Source organism: Vicugna pacos, unplaced genomic scaffold, assembly GCF_048564905.1.
Source record: "Vicugna pacos unplaced genomic scaffold, VicPac4 scaffold_124, whole genome shotgun sequence".
Lineage (NCBI taxonomy): Eukaryota > Metazoa > Chordata > Mammalia > Artiodactyla > Camelidae > Vicugna > Vicugna pacos.
Window position 1 is genome coordinate 264,816 of NW_027328804.1, and position 23,207 is coordinate 288,022.

Consider the following 23,207-nt stretch of genomic DNA (forward strand, 5'->3'; position numbering starts at 1 on the left):
TTTTTTTAACTTTTAATTAAAGTAATAAATTAATTTTTTGCTGGGGGGTGGTAATTAGGTTTTTATTTATTTATTTTATTTTTAGAAGAAGTACTGGGAATTGAACCCAGGCCCTTGGGCATGCTAAGAACATGATCGTCCACTTGAGCTATACCCTCCCCCCTAAATTATCTTAAATAAGGTCTTTTTCTCTGTTTTGTTAATTTATGTACAGATGCACAAAGCAGGGTCATCAGAAGCCTCTCAATCACGAAGATGATAATAGTGAAAAACATTGCGCAGTGACAGTGAATCCTTGGCATATGAAGAAAGATTGTAAAGTCCTGAATGAATTAAGAAGGTATTGTTACATTAACATACGTGTAAGCATGGCTCTCTTACCTTTATTTTTCACTTTATAATGAAGATAATCCCCAACCGTCACGGTTGCTTTGTTTGATAGAGGCCATATCTAAACCCTTTTCTGCAAGTTTTTTAAATAAGAAAGAGCAGCTAATTTATCAGAAGTGTGAATGGTGTAATCTGGTCTGTCTAGTATGGTAGCCACGAGCCACATGTGGCTATTGTGAATTGAGATGTTCTATAAGTGGAAAATACATAATAGATTTTCAAGACTTCGTACAACAAAAATAATGTAAAATATTATTAATAAGTTTTAAAAGTGTCAATCACACTTTTGAAATGATAGTGTATTGGATATTTTGGGATAAATGTAATTATTACTGGAATTAATTTCACTTATTGCTTTTTATTTTCTAAATGGAATTACTAGAAAATTGTGACTTGCACTATGTTTCTATTGAGAGTGCTGGCTTCTAACTTATTGCAAATAATATGAAAAGAAAACTTTGATTAAAAATTTTGTAATTGAGTCATTGATTTACATCATATTAGTTTCAGGTGTACAAAATAGAGGCTCAACATTTTCATAGATTATATTCCATTTAAAGTCACCATAAAATAATGGCTATATTTCCCTGTGCTGTATGATACAGCCCTGTAACCTATCCATTTTATACGTAGTACTTTTTACCTCTCAATCCCCTAACCCCTCCCTGCCTCCCCTCTTCTCCTTCTCCCCATTGGTAACCACAAGTCTGTTCTGTGTACCTGTGAGTCTATTTCTGTTTTATTATAGTCATTAATTTGTTTTATTTTTTAGATATACATATAAGTTAATACATAGAATATTTGTTTATCTTTCTCTGACTTATTTCACTTAGCATAATACCCTGTAGGTCCATCCATGTTATTGAAAATGGCATTATTTTATTTTTTAATGGCTGAACAGTATTCCATTTGTGTGTGTGTTCATGGTATGTATATATGTGTGTGTATATATATGTATACATGTATATATACATATATATATATATATAATATACCACAACTTCTTTATCCAGTCATCTGTCAGTGAACATTTGGGTTGTTTCAGTGTCTTGGCTATTTTAAATAGTGCTGCTGTGAACATTGGGGTGCATGTGTCTTTTTGAATTAAATTTTTCTCCAAACATATACCCATGAATGGGATTGCTGGATCACACGGAAGTCTATTTTCATTTTTTTATGGAACCTCTCTTCTGTCCTCCATAGAGGCTGCACCAATTTACATTCCCACCAATCGAGTAGGAGGGTTCCTTTTTCCTTAAAAGGTAAAAAATTCTCTACATTTACCTACCTTCCTTTCAGTTTAGGACACAGTTTGGCAAAAACCAGATAGAATTTAATAGGAGTAAATACAGTATTTATTTTGAATGTCCATGCATTATGGATAGATATGTTATTGATGAGTTGGTTCCCTATTTTTGTAGGTGCAGATGTTTTTATAGCTTCACAGACATTTCAGTCTTGCAGAGAGGAAAATTTCTTTTTATTTTGCTGAACTTGTCCGGGTGTCTTTATCGGACTTGGTCCAGGCCTGCAGAGGTGAATACACATCCAAACCTGAACCATTTGAATGTCTGCAAGATATTAAGAGTCTAGAATATCAGATCTGGACTGTAACTCTGGTAAATGACATCAGTGACTAGACTCAAGAAAACTCCATTTGAGGACAAAACCTTTCATAAGCCAAAAAGGCTTTGAAATTGTGGCAAAGCCAGAGACTTTTGTGCACCACTTATGGCCACAAACCCATGAGGACAACCACAGGCCTTCTGGAGTGCCAAGGAAATTCCATGTGAGGAGTCCAGCACTCACAGGAATCCAACAAGTCCCTGTCTGCCAGAACACTTTCATTGCTACTGTGCTGTTTTGAGTAAATGTCTTTTCATCAGGTTCAAATTGGTTTGTTGTTATTTTTTTGCATAAAAAAACAACTTCTTGTTCCCTGGTGAAAGTAAAAGCCTAACATTTTCTGATTTCTTTTGACAGAGAAAACATGAGCCTGTGGATCTAACCTCATCTGTGATGGTCTGCAGCTGGGAGCAACCAGATCAGTGTCAGTCCCCTTGCAGCCATTGGCTGGGAGCCTGCATGTTCCTTGGAATGGTATTTGAAACATGTCACACTAGCCGTGCCTTCGCTGTGGGCTGGGAGGCGAGTCACTCAGAATCTGCATTATGGAATGTATGTTTCAGATCTACAGTTAGGAGATCTTTTTTAATAGCCAGAGAATATAGTCATAAATATATCTATTAATGTATTTATGCAAGAACATTTTTAAAGATTTTTTTATTATAAAAAGTTTCCCCCCAAAATTGAAAATGAAAGAACAATGGAATTAAAAATCATCTGTACCTTAATTATACATAAAGAATCATAAAATCCTTCTAAACTTTTTTTGTTCAAATGAAGATATTTTTCCCTTCCAAAAAGGAAAATTATCATTTCACATTTTTTTACTTTCTCCTTTTATTATATATTCCATATCAATAAATATAAATCTTTTAAATCCCTTTTAATGGCTGTTTAACACTATATTGAACAGATATGTAAATAGTCCTAGGTTTCAGAAATTTAAAAAATTGTCATTACAATACCACTGCAAAGAATATTTTGGTGTTTCTATTTTTAGTTACTAATTTGGACTAAAAATTAACAAGTTTGCTTTTCTTCATCTAAAACATTGGTTATTTTACGAAGGAACTGTAAGGATTTTAAATAACTTTTCAGTAATTTCAACAAAGAAATTATCTTTAAGGCAAAAATGTATGATGGATTGCAAATCTATTTTTATTATATCTTCACTTTTACCAGTGTGACATATGTGTGTGTTTACACAAGTGCTTTAACTACCAGCAACGTAAGAAAAATCTGTGTACTAAAAATGTGAAAATACTTTCCCGGTTTGTGTTTTCATTCTCCCAATGTAGGTTTTGGATGACAAGCTTGTATTTGCAAAAGTACACCCACTGTGGGAGGTGTTCTGTACATACGCTGAGATACTGCACATAATATTGCCTCTGAAGCCCAATGATCTGAAAACCCGGTCCTCAGCCTTTGATAACTTGAGATGTTTTATGAAAGTCCTCCAAGTGGATGAAAGTATCAACAACCGGAACAAGAGCTTTTCTTTGCCCTATTTGAGAAGAGCTCCGTGAATGACTTTTATATTCAGCATAGAGATACATTCTCCAATCCAACCACCAGAAACCGCATTGTAAGTCTAAACCGAGTTTAGCTGCTGTCTTGGGGGTGATTTAGAACCTGCTGTTGAATTATCAGTGATTTGGTTTGGTTGGTTTGATTTGGTTTTTAAAAGCTGCCCATAAAAAGGAAAAAAGAGAAAGAAAAGAAATATGCCTACAGATTCCTGTTAGGATAGTAAACAGTGGCTGGTTAGTTACCTTGTATAAACCACAAGCTCTCTTAGAACATTTTTAGGTTTACTTCATCCTTTCTCAGATCAAGTATCAAGTAAGGGACAGTGTTAAAAAAAATTCAGGATTAACAGGTTTGTGAGCTCCAGGATTTGCAAGGCAGCTTTCCCTCCCCATGGTGTAAGTCAAATGGCAGAATTGAAATAAAGCACCTCATGTATCCTCCGGTGTTAACAGGAAAAGGCTAATCTTCTTGACCTTGTTTCTTCCTGGGTAAAATGAAGATAATATATCAGGAGGCAACAAGCTCATTTAAGGCAGGAAGCATGTTGTCTTGTTCACTGCTGAATCTCAGGCACTGGGAAGGCTGAGTTTAACGAGCGAATGAATGAACAAACTGTACTTCCCCCACAGTTACCATGTGGGACAGTGAGGATTAGAAGCTAAGAGCATAGACTCTAGAGGGGAGGGCACAGCTCAAGTGATGGGGCGCATGCTTAGCAAGCATAAGGTCCTGGGTTCAGCCCCCATCACGTCCTCTAAAATAGACATATAACCCTAATTACCTCCCCTCCCCCACCAGAATTACCTTATTATCTCCCCACCACCAAAAAAAAAAAAAAGAGAAGTGGCCAAGAGCGTAGACTCAAGCTGGAACACCTGTGTTGGTTTCTCGCTGTCGACCTTGTAAATGTCATTTACCCTCTGTGTCTATCAAGTTCCTCACCAATAAAATGGGGATAATTGTAGTACCAACCTCGTAGAGATGCTATGGGGATTAATGAATCTGTGTCAGTGATACAACAGCCCTGGCTTATATTAAGTACTATGCATCTGTCAGCTCTTTTCATAATTACTGACAGATGTTATTATCGACAAAAGACGTATTAGTTCTTTGAAAGAGAAATGCATGTTAGACCATTTCATTTATCACTTTCTGTAATTCAGGCTTTTCCCTCTGAAATAACATTTTATGTCTGTGCACTAGAAAGCCACAGGGCTTTCCAAATTTCATCTGTCTGGGTTCTTGTCATGATGGCAATACTGCAGATTGCTGACATTTTTTAGGGACTCCGTCTGAGATGACAGCAACCCCTCAAATTTACGAGCGCTTCTCTAACTGATAACATCTCGCTAGAAATGAAGTTTTTATAATGTAACAGCTTCAGATGCTTAATGATGCCATAAATGCAAGGATGTTATATCTAAGCTCTTTAAATAAATCTTGTCATTGAAATAAAGGAAATACTATATTATAGCCCTCTATGACTTTGTTATCTTTGCTATCTGTTTATCTGACTCTCTAAGACCAAAGAAAGCAAATACTAAGATTGATCATTACTACTGTGTGGTACACGTATTTGTGGATGAAGACAATATTGAAATGCACTGTTTAAGATATTAAAATGGACATTAAACAGCTTCTTGATGCACATGCATGAACAGAACAGGGAGCTGGGTGCAGGGAGCAGACACTGAGCTTCCTGGATTAGAGACCCAGCTTAGCAGTCCAGCCCAGCAGTCCACATGTTTCATATTTATGTCCCAGCAAAATTAGCAGTGAGAGTCTTAAATGAACTTTGGGGACACTTGCAAACAGCTGTCATGATTACTAATGTGGGACACCAGGATTCTACAGTGTTTAGTTGGCATCTGTGCATAACCAGTTCTTTTCCACTAAAGCTTCTTGTAATTGCTGGTCCCACATCCAGGTTGAGGAATCATCTCATGTGGTGTTTGGGAGGGAGGTAAGTGGAGTCAGGACCCATGTTAAGGCTGGGTGGGTAATAATCTGGTGCTAGTACAAGAGAAAGGAAAGTAGGTCAGGTGGGAAGGAGAATGACTGGATTTAAACTTTGTTTCTTGAGTAAGCTAAATATATGACATCATGTCAAGTTACTTTGTTGTTTATATTCCATTTGCTGTCACCAAATAACTACTGAATTGTGGGGACAAAAATGCCTGGGTTTTAGAATTGACCCTGCCCCTAACCTGCCAGAGTCCAGGTTCCTCTGGGTGCCCAAAGAGGGGGCTGGACCATCAGGTGTCCCTCCACTGCAGCAGTTTGGGCACTTGGGTGGCCTAGATTTTTGCTGTGGAAGACTGGCCCGGTTGTAGGACATTAAGCATCTGCAAGGTGGTCCCAGGACTGTGACATCTAAGCGTTCCTTTCCACCCACGTTTGCAAATGACCCTCAAGGGGTTAATATTAATCCTGGGTGAGAATTATGAAAAATTATATGGTACCTCCATCCCTCCTGGCAAGTGAGGGCCCCTTATTTACAAATGACCATGAAGTATTAGCACCAGATTTTATCAACAGAACATGTGAACATTTTGTGACAGTGACACTCACCTGTTTGCTTCTGATTCCCAGTGCCACTTCAACCTCCATCAGAGGACTTCAGCTGCCCCAGCGATCAGGGCCTTCTGTACAGGGAATGGGCTCCTCCTCGAAGCACAGACAAGCAGCAGCCCTTAGGTCTCATCAGGTGAGCTGTTGTGGAGAGCACTCCAGTGGGAAGGGCTCAGGGTTGTCCTCATGGCATCTGAGTGTGACAGTCCTCCAAGAGTGTTAACAACCAGGAAGCTCACAGGAGCTCTGAACTTCGTTGCCCCAAGTTTTTACTGCAGGCTTTATTACAAAGCCATGATTTATTGGGTCACTACCGACATGGCTAACCCAAACCCTAACTGTAAGTCAAACCTTTCCTTAGCCCTAAACTTTGAGCCCCTTCCTCTCCTGGTGGCCACTCACTTGTCACAAAGCTTAAAGCCCCACTCCTCTAACCACATGGTTGGTGTCTCTGGCTGGCCAGTCCCCATCCTGAGTCATCTCATGAACACAAGCCATCCAAGGTTCCACCATGAATAGCATAGACACTCCTATCTTGGGAAATTTGGAAGCTTTAGCGGTTGCTGCCTAGGAACTGGGAAAAAAGACCTACCAAATTCTTCATTAAATAGGAGTAAGTGTTATATTTCATTTAAATTATAAAATAAGAGAGAAATTCTCACTGCTTTTCTGTATCTGCTGTTCGACACCGTTTCACTACACCACGTGATTGTAATGTCGTGCTCAGCATGTGTCTTCTCAGAGCACCAGCGCTGGCTGCTCCCCGGGAGCTTATGCTGTTTGGGCAAGGCTGCTGGGGGGATACAGGCCAAGGACAACCGAGAAAACAAAAATAATCGGGCAAATAAGGAAACAATGTCAGATTGAAATGAAGAAATAACACAGTGTTGAGATGGGAGTCTTGGGGGGAAGTGAGTTAAGAAAGTTATCTTTGAGTAGGTTACATGTGAGCTGAGATGGTGAAAAGGAGGCTGGAATTTGAAGATCTGGGAAAAGTCACCCATGGAATAGAGGCAGCTTGTCTATTGGCCCTGAGGCACAAATGTGCTCAGCAGGTTTGAGGAGATACTGGAGCCAGCGCTGGTGAGAGTGATGAGACGCGAGGTTTAGAAGGGCATCAGGAGCACGGAAAGGAGTGTAGACTCTAAGCGCAGTGAGAAGCAGTCATGATAGCTTAAGCACTAAAGTAATTTTCTCTCATTCACATTTTGCAAAGATAATGTGGAGAATGTATAGCAGGGACTCAGGAAGCAGGGAGGCCAGGTAGGAAGCTCTTGGATTGGGCCAGATGAGAGATGGTGGGAGCCAATGAGGAATGCGTTTGGGGAGTGGGGCTGACAGGATGCAGTTATGGGCTGGCTGTGGATGGTTAGGAGAAGAGGAGGGTCAAGGTAGCCCCAGGTCGGTCTGGAGCCAGGTGTCTGTTCTTTCTTTTCTCAGTGCCCCATGCAGTTGCCCATCTACTTGGGCAAACCTCTTAACCTTCAAAGTGAGGGTTTTAAAACACTGAAGTCTATTTGTTGTTTCACATTTTATGGAAAGATTCAAACATGTACAGAAATAGAGAGAACAGTACAGCCAGCCTGCCTGTATCAGTCACCCAGCTCCAGAATTATAAACTCAGAGTCACTGTTGTTGCATCTTTCATCTCCATCTCCTCCCCTCCCCCACTATGGGGTCATTTTGAAGACAATCCTACATAGCTTAACCTTTCATTAGTGAAATGACAAGGTCTCTTTCAAATAAAATTGGAATATTCTTTTTTTTAGGGTTACAAAATAATTCCCTGCTTGTCACAAAAATACACTTTTAAGTAGTTTTGGGGTTGAAATCAAGATCCAGACAAGATTCAGACATTGCAGCTAGCATATCTCTCAAGTGTGTTCTAATCTATAATTTTCCTGTTTCTCATTTTCCTTGAAATTGCTGAGGGGTTTCTCTATTTCCTGTTTGGCTGATTTCATTCTCCCCTATGGTGTTAGACTTGTTTCTCCATCCTATGTATTGGCTTTAGCTAAGTGATTTAATCCTCCCCTAAAAGCTTGGTCTGATTGAGGTTCAACTTTGTGCAAAAATATTTTTTATGTGAAGTTTTGTACTCCTGTCATAAGGTACATAATATTACAGTTGACTCTCTTTTTTGTGATGACAGCAGCCAAAAATGATTGTCACCCGGGATCATTATTTCATAAGGAATTTTATTTCATGTGGTCATACTCTAATTTCCTCCCTCAATTATCAGCAGGATCAGTCACGAAGAGGCACTTTCTCCTTAACCCGGGTTATCCTTTAGAACACAGTTTTAAAGGAGGATATTTGTTAATATGTAAATATTTAAAATTGATAATTTTTTTTCTTTTTAATTTTTTTTTCTAATGGAGGTACTGAAGATTGAATCTAGGACCTTATGCATGCTGAGCACACACTCTGCCACTGAGTGTACCCAATCCCAGTTGAGATTCATATTTATTTGATATCTTCCTTCTGTTATTTTTGTTTTGTGTTATACAGAATTTGAAGGCAGGGCAATGGGTTTGACCACTTTTTAATCATTCTTTATGGGCTTTTGGGGTTTGTGTGTGTGTTTGTGTTTGTAAAGAAAACAATTTTCCCACTATTTTAAGTATGTATTGCTAAGGCAATTATGTTGATCTTTTCCCTGCTCCTGGTCCATGTATTCCCTTGTTACTTCCCACTAGTGGCCCCTTGAGCTCTGTGACAAGACTAGCATGTCGTTAATCCATGTGGAAGGAGATCTGAAGAGATTTATTCAAGGAGATGAAATTTGTAGACAATGTATTGGAAAGTATTGTGAAAGTTGTTCGTTAAGAGAAGGTCTGAGGTTGAATTGTTAAGTGCACAGAAATCTAAGCTATGAACTACCAAGACAATTATTAACTCCAGGAAAACAAAGTAGGGAAGAAAAGGTAAGACTAGCACAAATTGCTACAGCTTTGAATAGTCTGTACAGAGTAATAATAATGTAAAGCAAGGATACTGAGCTGATGAAAATTATAATGTAACTGTATTAAAAGGTTGGAAGAAAGAAGGTTTGGGTATGTAGATGAGATGGGGTTTGAAAGAGATCTGAACCCTCATTTTCCAAAATAGAAAGTTAAATAGGTGATACATAAAGCTGAAAAAGTTATTAGGCTGTGTTACAAGGATATTAGTCAGAGAAAGGGAGTAAGTATTCCAAGAGTCAGCAGTAGGAGCTGAACGTGGTTGTTTCTGGCCAGGAAATGGGGCAGTTGTTGGGAACTGCTCCTTTTTACAATCGGTGTTCGAGAACTGTTTGACTCTTTATTGAATGTATGGCATTAGTTTGATAAAAAGAAATCAAAGCTGAATTTTGAAAAATTTATGTTAAGAATTGGGGTGCTTTTGCAGAGAGAGATAACAATCAGCAAAACTACATTTGAAGGGATCCTCATTATTCCTTGCATTTCAGCAAGGACTAGGAGGCAGACATCTGTTTAAGGTTCAAAAATTCTGTCTGACCTTCCTGCCGACTTGTAACCTTTGGAAGTAATGAACTCCCCGTCACTGTAAATATCCAGGCAGAGGCTGCCTGACCAGCTCTCTAACTGTAGCAGGGTGTGTTTACCATTGGGCAGTTAGAGCAGGCAACTTCTAACATTCTTTCAGTTTTGAATTTGGCATTTTCAGGATGGATAGTTGATAAGAATGTATTACAAAAAGCTTAACAAGAAAGTCCAAGACATCTCAAACCCATTGCCAGGGTTTTCTCTGCCAGACACCATCCTAAGCCTGCCACCAGTGAGGCAGGCCACAAAGCCCAGTCACATAAGAATGAACACACTTTGTCGCTCCTATCTGATTTGGCATCAGTCTCAGCCCTTTTCCCCATGGAATGGTCCACGCCCATGTCTCTGACGATGGAGCTGGTCTCACAGCAGCTCTATGAGCACTGGTCCAGCCCAAGGGATTCCTGCGTGAAGTTTTCCAGGATTCCAGGCTATTCTCAGAGCTGAGTCCCCCTTAGGCTAAGCCCACGGAACTCATCTTAGCTCCAGACTGAGCCGGAAGCCTCAGAGAGAACTCAGAGCTGAGGAAATCCACAGGTTTTACCCAGCACTGCCGAATCATCAGTGAGCCAGTTGAGGGAAGGATCAGCAACAGCAAGACACACCTGAGCTGCCGTCTCATTGTTCCACCTCATCCCTAAACCCTCTGTGTCTGCCTGTCTGTGTCGGTCTCCCTTTTAGGATCAGCCTGGCACCACTTCATGCCCTGCCTCCTTTCTTCTAATCTTGCCTCCCTGGCCTGTTCCATCTACTCCAGATTAACTGAGAAAAGGTTTTAAAACCTAGGAACAACAGACGTGCTAGATACAAAGAATACAGGGCAATGTCTTCCTCAGCCACATCCCTCCTGCCCTCTCCCATTCCCTCAATGTCAATGAGTTTTATAAATATTTTGTCAGACAGACATTGCACTCGCAGTTGTTATCATTATCAGCCATTTCCTTATTATCTGTGGTTTATGATGCATTTGCTCCAGGGACTTTCCCGAGATAAGGCAGGAGCAGATGACTGAGCCACTTGTTGATGTCCACTTGTGTCAAGCCTGTTAAGAATGATTTTTGGGGGGATTTGTTGAATGTGCCAGACTGTCCAGTGAGTGGTGATGATCCCCTGCATCTGCTCTCGAGTTGGCCTCATCCCCTCCTTTGCTCTGTTCTCATTTATCTCTCTTCAGCAGGTGAGCCAGTGATCTGTACTTCTATGATACATAAAACACTTCTTATTTCATGGTAGAATTTGGGGGCTGCTATGAAAACGGATATGTTTTAAGAGTGAATTGAGTCGGAGGTTTAAACTTAAAGCCCCCTTGATTTAGAATCAGAAATTAATATGATGGAGGGAGGGTATAGCTCAGTGGTAGAGTGCATGTCTAGCATGCATGAGGTCCTGGGTTCAATCCCCAATGCCTCCATTTAAAAACAAATAAATAAACCTAATTATGCCCCCCAAAAAAGAAAAAATAAATTAACATGAGGATGAAGCTACAGAGTGATTATTTGTGTCTTCTGAAACTTCCTTCTGTCTTTCTGCAGGAAATTCTAAGGAGAGAAGTTCGGAATCTACTTTGCTTGGCTGGGCTATTACACTCAGATGCTCCTCCTGGCAGCAGTCGTGAGGGTGACTTGCTTTCTGTGTGGATATTTTAATCAAAATAACTGTACCTGTGGGTAACTTGTCTTTATTCCTTCTTACCGTGCTTACTTAACTTAGAATGACATTCTCCAGGAGCATCCATGTTGCTGCAAATGGCCCTATATTGTCAGTTTATATGGCTGAGTAGTATTCCATTGTATAAATATACCACTTCTTTAGCCAGTCATCCGCTGATGGACATTTAGGCTATATCCATGTCTTGGCTACTGTAAATAGTGCTGCTATGAACATTGGGATGCAGGTGTCATCCTGAAGTAGGGTTCCTTCAGGATACATGCCCAGGAGCAGGATTCATAGGTCATATGGCAAGTCTATTCCTAGACATTTGAGGGAACTCAATACTCTTTTCCACAGTGGCTGCACCAAACTGCATTCCCACCAGAAGTGTAGGAGGTTCCCCTTTCTCCACAGCCTCTCTAGCATTTGTCATTTGTGGATTTTTGAATGATGGCCATTATGACTGGTTTGAGGTGATACCTCATTGTTGTTTTGATTTGCATTTCTCTGATAATTAGTGACATTGAGCATTTTTTCATGTGCCCATTGATCATTTGTATGTCTTCCTTGGTGAATTGCTTGTTTAGGTCTTCTGCCCATTTTTGGTTTAGGTTATTTGGTTGTTTCTTATTAAGTCATTTGAGCTGCTTATATATTCTGGAGATCAAGCCTTTGTCAGTTTCATTTGCAAAAATTTTCTCCCATTCTGTAGGTTGTCTTTTTTTTACATATGGTGTCCTTTGCTGTGCAGAAGCTTGTAAGTTTCTTTAGGTCCCATTTGTTTATTCTTGCTTTTATTTCTATTGCTTGGGTAGACTGCCCTAAGGGAACATTTCTGAGATGTATGTCAGATATTTTGCCTGTATTTTCTTCTAGGAGGTTTATTGTATCTTGTCTTATGTTTATCTTGCTGAAGAGACTGTCTTTATTCCATTGTATATTCTTCCCTCCTTTGTCAAAGATTAGTTGACCAAAAGTTTGTGGGTTCATTTCTGGGCTCTCTATTCTGTTCCATTGGTCTATATGTATGTTTTTGTACCAATACCATGCTGTCTTGATGACTGTAACTCTATAGTATTGTCTGAAGTCTGGGAGAGTTATTCCTCCAGGCTCTTTCTTTTTTTTCTTCAGTAATACCCTGGAATTTCTATGTCTTTGATGGTTCCATATAAATTTTATTGTGATTTGTTCTAGTTCTATGAAATATGTCTTGAGTAATTTTACAGGGATTGCATTAAATCTGTATATTGCCCTGGGCAGTGTGACCATTTTAACAATATTGATTCTTGGAATCCAAGAGCATGGGATACCTTTCCATTTTTTAAAGTCTTCTTCAATTACCTTCACCAATGGTTTATAGTTTTCTGTGTATAATTCTCTCACCTCTGTGGTTAGATTTATTCCTAGAAATTTTATTACTTTGGGTGCTATTTTAAAGTGTTTTATTTCTTTACTTCCTTTTTCTGTTGATTCATCATTAGTGTAAAGAAATGCAACTGATTTTTGAACATTAATCTTGTAACCTGCTACCTTGCTAAATTCTTCGATCAGCTCTAGTAGTTTTGGTGTGGACCTTTTAGGGTTTTCTATATATAGTGTCGTGTCATCTGCATGTAGTGACACTTTTACCTCTTCTTTTCCAATTTAGACCCCTTTTACTTCTCTTACTTGCCTGATTGCTATGGTCAGGACTTCCAAGCCTATGTTGAATAGGAGTGGTGATAGTGGCATCCTTGTCTTGTCCCAGAATTTAGTGAGAAGCTTTTGAGGTTTTCACCATTTAGTGCTATGCTGGCTGTAGGTTTGTCATATATAGCTTTCATGATGTTGAGTTATGTTCCCTCAATACCCACTTTGGTGAGAATTTTTATCATAAATGGGTGTTGAATTTTATCAAAAGCTTTTATGCATCTATTGAGATGATCATGTGGTTTTAGTCCTTTCTCTTGTTGATGTGAAGTATTACATTGATTGATTTGTATATGTTAAACCACCTTTGTGTCCCTGAGATGAACCCCATTTGAGCATGTTGTATAATCTTTTTTATGTGCTGTGGAATTCTATTTGCTAGTATTTTGGTAAGGACTTTTTTGCATCTGTGTTCATCAGTGATATTGGTCTGTAATTCCCTTTATTGGTGGTGTCTTTGCCTGGTTTTGGTATCAGGGTGATTGTGGCTTCATAGAATGAGTTTGGGAATATTCCTTCTTTTCAGTCTTCTGGAAGAGTTTGAGAAGGACTGGTAGGAGTACTTCTTTGTATGTGTGGCAGAATTCCCTGGTGAAGCTGTCCAGTTCTGGATTTTATTTGTAGGGATTCTTTTTTTATTGTTAATTCGATTTCATTCCTAGTGATCGGTTTGTTCAAGTGGTCAGTTTCTTCTTGATTCAGTTTTAGTGGACTGTATGTTTCCAGAAACTTGTCCATCTCCTCTAGGTTATCCCTTTTTTTATGTAGTTTTTCATGATATTCTCATATGATATTCTATATTTCTATGTTATTTTTTGTAATTTCTCCATTTTCCTTTCTTATTTTGCAAATTTGTGCTCTCTCTTTTTTCTTCTTTGTGAGTTTGGCCAGAGGTTCTCGATTTTATTTACTCTTTCAAAAAATTGCTTTTGGTTTGATTGATTATTTTCTCTATTACTTTTAATCTCTATTTTATTTATTTCCTCCCAGATCTTAATTATTTCCTTCCTTCTGCTGACTTTTGGGTGTTTTTACTCTTCAGTTTCTAGTTCTTTTAACTGGTGGGTTAGATTTTTTTTATGATATTGTTCTTCTTTTTTGAGGAAGGCCTGTATCACTCTAAACTTTCCTCTTAGCACTGCTTTTGCTTTGTCCCATAAGTTTTTTGTGGTTGTTTTCATTTTCATTTGTCTCAAGGTATTCCTTAATTTCAACTTTGATTTCATCATTGACCCATTTTTTTTAATACCATGTTGTTTAATCTCTATGCTTTCCTTTTTTTTATGCTTTGTTTCTCTGAAGTTGTTTTCTAGTTTCAATGGCATTGTGGTCAGTAAAGATGCTTGAGATAATTTCTATCTTCTTAAAATTTTTGAGGCTTCTTTTGTGACCAAGTACATGATGAATCCTAGAAAATGTTCCACGCACACTTGAAAAGAATGTATATCCTAATTTGGGGGGTTGTAATGCTCTGAAAATATCCACTAAATCTAATTTTTCTAATGTATCATTTCATTTCTCTGTTGCCTTATTTATTTTTTGTGTGGAAGATCTGTCTAGTGATGTTAAAGTGGTGTTAAAACTTCTGACAATGATTGTATTCCCATCAATTTCCCCATTTATCTCTGTTAGTAGTTGTTTTATGTACTTAGGTGCTCATGTTGGATGCATATATATTAATGATTATAATATCCTCATCTTGTTTTGCTCCTTTAATCATTATAAAATGCCTTTATTTATCTTTCTTTATGGCCCTTGTTTTAAAGTCTATTTTGTCTGAAATCAGAACTGCTACACCTGCTTTTTTGGAGTTTCCATTTGCATGGAATATCCTTTTCCGTCCATTCACTCTCAATCTATATGTGTCCTTCTCCCTAAAGTGTGTCTCTTGTATGCAGTTTATTGAAGTTTCTTGCTTTATTATCCAGTCTGCCACTCTGTCTTTTGACTGGAGCATTTAGTCCATTATCATTTAGAGTAATTAATGATAAATGAGTGTTTATTGCTATTTGAACTTATATTTGCAGTTGATTTCATATTTCTTCTTTGTTCCTTTCTTCTTCCTTTTGTGGTATGGTAATTTTCCTTTGTGTTATCTTGGATTGTATTTAGTTTTTGTTACTCACTTGTAAGTTTTTGGCTTGTGGTTACACTTTTTTGTAAGTCTGTTAACCAATTACTGTGACTGTGTGTACTAAACAGATAGTAATGTAATCTCAAACCCATCCTACCGAGAACAAAAAATTTAAGAAAAAAGAAGAAAAAAAAGATACTCTATATTTTCTTGCTTCCCTCTCCCACTCAATGATTTAGATGTCTTCTTTTACAATTTCATGTTTATTCTATTTGTAATTCATGGTAGTATCATCTTTCCAGTTATAAGCTCTCATTTCTGTATCATCCTGCTTCTTTTTTATTTAGAGTGTACCTTACAATATTTCTTTTAGCATGGGTTTAGTGTTGCTAAAGTCTTTTAGTTTTTCTTCTCTGTGAAATTCATTACCTCTCCCTCTGTTCTAAAGGATAGCCTTGCTGCAGAAAGTATCCTAGGCTGCATCTGTTTTTTCATTCAGGACTTTGAATACATATTTCCACTCCCTTCTGGCCTGTAGTGTTTCTGTAGAGAAATCAGCTGAGAGCCATCTCTTGTAACTCACTCTTTGTTTTTCTCTTGCTGCCTTTAGGATCATTTCTTTATCCTTCAGTCTGGCCATCTTGATTTTGTTGTCTTGGTGTGAGTCTCTTTAGGCTCTTCCTGTTTGGGAACCTCTGAGCCTCCTGTACTTGGGTGTCTGATTCTTTCTTTATGTTTGGGAATTTTTCAGTTATGATTTCTTTAAATACCTTCTCCATCCCCTTTGTTCTTTCTTCCCCTTCTGGAACTCTTATGATGCATAGATTGGCATGCTTTATATTATCCCATAGGTTCCTTATATTGTTTTCATTGTGTTTTATTTTTTTCTCTCAACTGTTCTGATTGTGTGCTTTCTGTTGTCCTGTCTTCTAGGTCACTTATTCGTTCCTCTGCATTATCTAGCATGCGTTGTACTGCCTTTAGGTCAGATCTCATTTCAGCCAATGAATTTACCAATTCTACTTGGCTCTTCTTTATAGCTACTATTTTGTTTTTGACATATTTTATGTCTCTAAACACTATCTCTTTTAATTCCTTCAGTAATTCGATCACTTCTTTTTAGAAATCTTGATCTAATAGGCCATTAATATCTATTTCATTGATCGTTCTTTCAGGGGATTTCTCTTTCTCTTTTAATTGGGAATACTTCCTCTGCTTCTTCAACTGCTCATATCTCTCTGGCACTGTGGCTTAAGGAGTATCAGTTATCTATTGTGGCCCTTAAAGGGGTTTATTTCTTTATCTATCTAAGGCCTATGCTGGAATAAAACTTAAAAACAAGAGAGAGAAATAGAATTTTAAAAGAATGGAGGAAAAGAAGGTTTGAAAACAGTGCATAATCAATAATAGAAGAGCAAGTTGAAGAAGAATAGGAATCGAGTTGAGATGTCTTTTTAAAACCTTAATAAAAAGAAGAAAAAAATCAAAACACAATATTTAAAACCTGTGAATAATCAATAACAGATCAAATCCAAGAGAATTAAAAATGAAATGAAAATTGTAAACATATAGAACTGTTTAAAAAGTAAAGATTAAAAAGCTAATAGAAAATAAAACAGGTATAAAAAGATTTTAAAAACAAAGATGTGTTCTCCTAGAGACTGAACGCTCTTAATGGTTTTATTGAGAGGTCTTTGTGTCATCGCCCTGTTTCATGAACTCAGCTTGCTCTGTTGGCCCCCTCGTCTGTGCTGCTCACAGTGTCCATTGGCAAGAAGATTGCACCCCTCCAACACTGGGTCAGGTGCTTCTCTCCTTCGCGGTGGGCGGGTGGGTCACTCCCCGTCCGGATGCCACAGTCAGTGCTGTGTCAGTTGCTCCATAGGTGGGCTCAGCTTCAAGAATAACAGGTTTATGGAGATATAATTCACATACCATAAAATGCAGCCTTTGAAAGTGTGCATTAGTGTTTTATGTACATTTCAGGGTTGTGTAGCCATCACCCCCAAAAGGAACCAGTACCCTTTAGTAAGTCAGTCCCTAACCTTCCTTTCCCTTAGCCCTCAACAGCCACCACTCTACTTTCTGCCTCTATGGGTTTGCCAGTTGTAGGCATTTCATATAAGTAGAACCATACAGTATGCTGCCTTTTTTGATTATCGTCTTTCATTTAGTGTGACGTTTTCAAGGCTCATCCATCGTGTAGCATATATCAATACCCAAATTCCTTTTTGTATTCATATAATATGCCATAGTTATAAATACACCACATTGCTTATCCATCCATCAGTTGATGATGAATAATTCTGCTGTAAATGCTCATGGACAAGTTTTTGTGTGAACACATTTTCACTTCTCTTCAGGATATATCAAAAAATGGAATTGCTGGGATGTATTCTACTTTTAAATTTTTGAGGAATTGCTAATATAGCTTTTAAAGTGACTGAAGCATTGTATATTTCCAGAAATAATGTATGAGGAGTCCAGTTTCTCCACATCCTCAACTACACTTTTTATAACTGGGTTTATAAATTCATATTTATATATCATATATCATATATATTTGTCATCCTAGTTGGTATGAAGTGGTATGTCATTGTGATTTTGATTTCTGTTTCCCTAATGCCTACTGATGTTGAACATCTTTTTATGTGCTTAGTTCCCATTCGTATGTCTGCTTTGGAGAAACACCTATTCAAATTCTTTGCCCATTTTAATTATATTTGTCTTTGTATTGTCATGTTTTAAGTCTTCTTTGTCTATTCTGGATAAAATCCCTTATCAGGGAAAATTTTGGAAATATTTTCATCCATCCTGTGTATTGTCTTCTTACTTTCTTCATGAAGTCCTTTGAAGCACAGAAGTTTTTAATTTTACTGAAGTCCAGTTTACTTGATTTTTTCCTTTTGTTGTTTGTGCTTTTGGTGTCATATATTACAAGTATTTGTAATCCAAAATCCTGAAGATTTTCTCATTGTTCATTTTCTAAATGTTTTATAGTTTCAGGTCTGTGATTTATTTTGAGTTAATTTCCATAAATGGTGTTAAGATAAAAGTTCAGTTTTCTTTCTTTTCAGATGTATGTACAGGTGTCCCAGCATCATTTTTGTAAAGATTATTTTTCCCCATTGGATTGTCATGGCACCTTTGTCAAAAATTATATGGCTGTGTGTAAGACTTTGTTTATGGTCTCTTAGTTCTTTTCTCTCAATCTATTTTTCTGTCCTTTCTGCAAGTATCACACTGTATGGATCACAGTTTTGTTAGTGAGTTTTGAATTTGGAAACTTCAAAACTTTGTTCTTTTTCAAGATTGTTTTGACTATTTTGGGTATCTTGCATTTCCATATTAGTTTTAGGATCAGCTTGTTCATTTCTGCCAAAAAGCCAGAGCTGCATTGAATGTATAGGTCATTTTGAGGACAATGGCCATCCTAACAATAATAAGGCTTCTGATCCATGAACACAGAAGAGCTTTCCATTTATTTTAGGTCATTTTTAAATTCTATCACTAGTATTTTAGTTTTCAATATACATGTTTCAGATATTTTTCTCAGTATTCCACATATTTTTCTTAATATTACTAATTATTTTATTCTTTTTGATGCTATTGTAAATGAAAAGGTTTCCTTCATTTTATTTTTAGATTATTCACTGCTGTTGAATAGAAATGTAATTAATTTTTATATATTCATTTGTGTCTTACAATTTTGGTCAGACTGGGTTATTAATTCTAAGAGGATTTTTTTTTCTTTTCTCTCTATTTTTACTTTGTGGATTCCTTGTGATTTCAATATATAATATCATGCCATCTGGAATCAAAACAGTTTTATTTCTTTCTTTCTAATCTAGAGGCTTTATTTTCTTTGTCTGATTGATTTGACTAGAACTTCTAGTACAATGTTGATTTTGGGAGGGAATAATTCAGTGCTTCTGCATTATGTATGATCTTTGCTTCAGGTTTTTCATAGATGTTCTCTGTCAAGTTGAGGAAGTTCTCTTCTATTCCTAGTTTTTATCCATTATTCTATTAATATGGTGTATTACATGAATTGACTTTTGTATGTTGTACTGCCTTTGCATACCTGGATACATCCCACTTAATAGTGGTCTATTTTATATGTTACTGTTTTGGATTTGCTTGTATTCTGTTGAGGATTTTTGCATTTATATTCATAAGAGATAGTCTTTAGTTTTCTTGTGATGCCTTTGTCTGGTTTTCGTATCAGTGTGATACTAGTCTCATTGAATGAATTGGGAAGTGTGCCCACCTCTTTATTTTCAGACGAATTTGTGAAGCATTTTTTGTTTGTTTTTGTTTTAGTTTTTTCTTTAAGTACTTGATGGAATTCACCAGTAAAGCCATACGGGCCTAGCATTTCTTTGTGTGAATGTTTTGGATTGCTATTTCAGTCACTACTTACTGTAGGATTATTTGAGTTTTCTCTTTCTCCTTGAATTAGCTTCAGTCATTTATGTCCTTCTAGGAATTTATCCATTTCATCTAGATTATCTCATTTATTGGCTATATAATTATCCATGGTATTCCCTTATATTCCTTGTTATTTTTGTAAGGGCAGTAGTGACATCCTTCCTTTCATTTCTCATTTTAGTAATTTGAATCTTCTCTCTTTTTTTTTCAGTATTAGATAAAATTTGTCAATTTTATTGATCTTTTCAAAGAACCAACTATTCCTTTTGTTGATTATTCTCTGTTGTTCATCTATTGTCTATTCCATTTATTTCTGCCTTTAGTATTTTGATTAGAATGTTTAATTCATTTATATTAATGTAATTTCTTATCAGATTGAAGTTACAACTGCTGTCTACTTTCTATATGTCTTTTTTTCCCATTCCTCTATTACTACACATTTTTGTACATAGTAAGCATTTTCAAGTGTGCCATTTTAATTTGTTTATTTTATCTTTTTCTTCTCCTCCTCCTACTCTTCCTCCTCCTCCTTCTCTTCCATTGCCCTGGAGAGTAAAATTAACATCTTGTTTTAAAGCAATCTAGTTCACATGAATACCAACTTAATTTCAACAGTACACAAAAACTTTGCTTTGGTATCAGTCTTTTCCCTCCCCCTCCTCATGCTGTCATTTTCATACAAATTGCACCTTTATACATTTATAAGCTCATCTACACAGTTTCATAAGTATTGTTTTATGCAGTTGTCCTTTACATCAAATAGAACAAAACATTTACATGTAATGCCCGATTTATACTGTTTTATTTTTTTACTCATGTAGTAGTGCTCTTTATTTTTCAGGCGAGTGTCCTTTCATTTACACCTGCTGGACTATCCTTAGTATTTCTTGTAGGGCAGGCCTGCTAGCAATGGATTCTTTCAGATTTTGTTTTTGTAGGAGTGTCTTAATTTCTCCTTTAATTTTTTTAAAGAATCATTTTGCTGGCTATAAAATACTTGGTGACAGTCTTTTCCTTTTATCTCTTTGATGATACCATCCACTGCCTTCTGGTCTCCATGGTTTTTGATGAGAAATCAACTGTCTTACTGAGGAGCCTTTCTATATGTTGAGCCACTTTTCTCTTTCGGCTGTCAAGATACTTTATTCTTGTCTTTTGACACACTGAATCTGATGTGCCTATTTTAGATGTCTCTAAGTTTATACCACATGGAGTTTGTTGAGCTGCTGGGATGTACAAATTAATATTTTCATCAAATTTGGGAAGTTTTCAGCCATTATTTCTTTATATATTCTTTCTGCCCCTTTTTTTCTCTCCCTCCTTCTGGCGCTCCCATTATGTGTGTATTGGTATTGTTGATGGTGTCCCACCTATCTCTGACACAGTGTTCATTTTTTTTTCATTCATTTTTCTTTCTGTTCCACAGACAGGGAAATCTCAGTAGTTTTAATTTAACTGACTTTTTCTTCAACAAGTTCATATCTACAGAGAAACCACTTATTGAAGTTTTTATTTTAGTCATTATATTTGTATCTCTAGAATTTCTAGTTGGTTTTTATTATAAATTTTATTTATTGTTATTCTCTGTACAATGAGATGAGCACATAATTTAATCCTTTAGGCATGGTTTCTGTTAGTTTTTTGAACATATGTGTAATTGCTTATTTATGTCTTTGTCTAGTAAGTCCAGTGTCTGGGCTACCTCAGGGAGTTTCTGTTGACTACTTTTTCCCCGTCTGTTATGACCAAACTTTTCTGTTTCTTTGTACATCTTGTAATTTTCTGTTGAAAGCTGGACATTTAAAATATTACAATGTGGCAGATCTGAAAGCCTGATTTTCCTCATCTCCAGGGTTTATCGTTGCTTTCATTGTCATTGCTGCTGCTGCTATTTATTTAGTTACTTTCCTGAACAAATTCTGTAAAGTCTGTTTTCTTTATCATGCATGACCATGAGATCAGTGTGTGTGAAGAAAGCCTAGTTGTCATCACTGTAGTAATGATTGGACAGTGATTTCTTTCAATGCCTGGAGACAATCGTTTGAGCTGTTGCCAGGTGGCTGTGTGTCCACGTGCTGAGGGATGCCCTCAGCACCGGCATGCAGTCAGCAGCTCTTCCGTATCCTTTAGTTCTTGCTTATGCAGAACCTCAAATTCAGCCAGAGTTGAAGGCTTAGGATTTTCTCAGATCTTTCCTTGCCATGTGCCACACATGTATATTGCCTTCTACAATTCTCAGAATTTTTTGGAGCTTTTTAACCCTACCTTCACCCCCAGAACGTCTCATTAATCAATTTTGCCTTCTAAGTTTCCTAGTCAGCACGTAGTTAGCCTCTACTGGTCCCACTGCCTCAGGCAGTTGTAATGTTAGATACTCACTGCTGATTGTTTCCCACACACACTCTGGGGACAGGCTGTTTGCACAGCATGAGTTTGTGACAGGTCACATAGTGACAGCTCTCTGGGGGCGGATTTTTTGGGTAACTTTAAATCACTTCTGCTCCTACCTTGATTGTGAGACTATTGCTTATAAAGGCCACCATTTAGGTGAGGATACAGGGATGGGGTAGATCAAGTTACAATGCCTCAAAACTCACTATCTTTATGGAGATTTAGCTGGGTTTTTTTTCTCAAATAAAGACTCCCCGAATTGCTGGAAGTGTTGGTTTAATTTCCAGAGTTCTACAGAGGTTAATTTTGACAAATTTTACAAAGCCATTGTCATTGCTTCATAGAGGAGTAAGTTTTCCAAGATGTTTACTCAGATAGTCTAGAAGTGTATCCCATTTGCATTTGTGTTTAACTGAGTTACTTGCAAGACTAACTAATTCTACAGCTCCAGCCCCATTCACATAAGAGTCCACCTGCATGGATTCTCCTACAGCAGTGTACAACCTGTTGTCAGATTGTTGTTTTTCTTATTAAAGTGTAGGGGTTTTTAAAAATATGCTCATGAATAGCCTTTTGTCATTGTTACACGTTACAAAACTTCCACTAGTCTGTAGCTATTTTTTCCCCTCACTTATCGTTGCTTTAATGAAGTTCTCACTTTTAAGGATTTTCAGTAAAGCAGTTTGTGGATGCTGATCACACGGGTGAGGCATTTAACTACTGTCTAAACCTCAGTCTTTGCTCTGATTCACTGTCTGGAACATCTGAACACATCTACTGAACCCCATATACCAATGGATGCTGACAGACCTAATTAAAAAAATGCTTTTTAAGTAAAGCAAAAAATATTAACTTTGACACTGGAAACGACAAATCTCAAATTTCCTAGCTGATCTTGCTTTCTGTGATCATGAGCTACATCATGTTTTTAGAGCCGACAGGCATATTTAACTACTGATTTTATTTCATCGGATTTTAGAATGCAGAACACATTTCAGGCCCACTTATAGTACCATATGTGTATCTTAAATGATATGTACATATGATGATGTCTTTATTATAAGTACCTTATTTTATTTTAAGTACCTACTGCTGTGCATCTCATTAAGGAAAGCTTGAAACTGCAGTACTGAAATTTTTCATACCACCATCATCCCATAGCATCTCTTTTCCACTTATATGTTGTGTGGCAGAATATTTTTCTGCTCCCTAGAAATGATCAATGTTGAAGGGGAAAAAAAACCCCTCCTCAAATAAATATACTCCAAATCACACACTTATCTGAACGATGGCCACCATTTTAGTCC

The 23,207-nt window shown here is 37.2% G+C and overlaps 1 long non-coding RNA gene across 2 annotated transcripts in view; it reads left to right on the forward strand.

Annotated features, from left to right (window-relative positions):
- The first annotated feature begins 3,343 nt into the window (after window positions 1-3,343).
- The window catches only part of LOC140695034 (uncharacterized), a 37,005-nt gene continuing 17,141 nt past the window's right edge, over window positions 3,344-23,207 (forward strand). For both annotated transcript variants that reach the window (XR_012070724.1, XR_012070723.1), the window contains exons 1-3: window positions 3,344-3,601; window positions 6,139-6,253; window positions 11,198-11,282. This is a non-coding gene — a long non-coding RNA (uncharacterized lncRNA). The remainder of the gene's footprint in view (window positions 3,602-6,138; window positions 6,254-11,197; window positions 11,283-23,207) is intronic.